This window comes from Nannospalax galili, unplaced genomic scaffold, assembly GCF_000622305.1.
Source record: "Nannospalax galili isolate Female #2095 unplaced genomic scaffold, S.galili_v1.0 scaffold629, whole genome shotgun sequence".
Lineage (NCBI taxonomy): Eukaryota > Metazoa > Chordata > Mammalia > Rodentia > Spalacidae > Nannospalax > Nannospalax galili.
This window is the reverse complement of record NW_008360323.1, coordinates 336,644-338,047: the sequence shown is the minus strand read 5'-3', so window position 1 is coordinate 338,047 and position 1,404 is coordinate 336,644.

Here is a 1,404-nt window from a genome sequence, read left to right as displayed (position 1 = left end):
ATGAAAGACAACCCCAGATGGATTAAAGGCCTCAATGTGAAGCCTGAAACTCTGAAACTGTTAGAAGAAAATATTGGCAATAACCTACAAGATATAGGTGTAGGAAAGGATTTTCTAAACCGGACATCTCTTGCTCAGGAGACAAGATCAAGAATCAACAAATGGGACCTCATTAAACATAAAAGCTTCTGTACATCAAAGGAGGCAACCAGGGAAGTGAACACAAAACCCACAGAATGGGAAAAAAATCTTCACCAATGACACATCTGACAGAGGTTTAACATCCAGAATATATAAAGAACTCGAAAAACAAATAATCGAGAAACCAAATGACCCAATGAAAAGATGGGCTAGAGATCTAAACAGAGAGTTCTCAAAGGAAGAAGTAAAGATGGCTGAGAAACATCTCAAAAAGTGTTCAACATCATTAGTAATTAGGGAAATGCAAATTAAAACCATCTTAACGTTTCACCTTACCCCAATCAGACTGGCTAAGATCAAGAGAACAAATGATACTAAATGCTGGTGAGGATGTGGACAAAGGGGAACGCTCATTCACTGCTGGTGGGATTGCAAACTCATACAATCCCTATGGAAAACAGTGTGGATAACTCTTAAAAAACTAAAAATGAACCTACCATATGACCTGGTTATACCAATCCTTGGCATATACCGAAAGGACCCATCCTATTGTAGAGACTCTTGTACATCCATGTTTGTTGCTGCTCTTTTCACAATAGCTTAGAGATGGAAGCAACCTAAGTGTCCCTCAATTGATGAGTGATTAATGAAAATGTGGCTCATATATATGATGGAGTTTTACTCAGTATTAAAGAAAGATGAAATCATGAAATTTGCAGGTAAATGGATGGAACTAGAAACTGTTATACTAAGTGAAGTAACACAGACTCAGAAAAAACATCGACATATGTTCTCCCTCATATGTGGATCCTAGGATCAGACTCTGATAAATATGTATGCAAACAGACATAACTGCAGGAACCAGGACAAGGGTAAGGAAACAGTGAGGTAAAGGAAAAGAAATAACCTGAAGGAGAAGAATAGTAGGTAACAGGCCTTAATAAGGGAGATATCGATAAAAAATGGATTAGTCTAAAGGAGCAGGGAGGGAAGGGTATATGAGGAAGCTAGGGGATAAGGAGAAAGAAGAAGCTCAACAGAGGTAGGATCATAGGAGCAAGGTTATTAGTAACGAAGAAAGGGGGGGAAGTGGGGGCCCCTTAAGTGGGAAAACCATGATACAGGGGTGAGACGATACAAGAGAGAAACAATGCCTAGCTAGTCATGAAAACCAGAGGGAACCATATTATTCCTACAATCTACTGACAAATTATACATAATAGATCAAGAAATATATCTCTAGATAAGGTTTATTTGAGACCA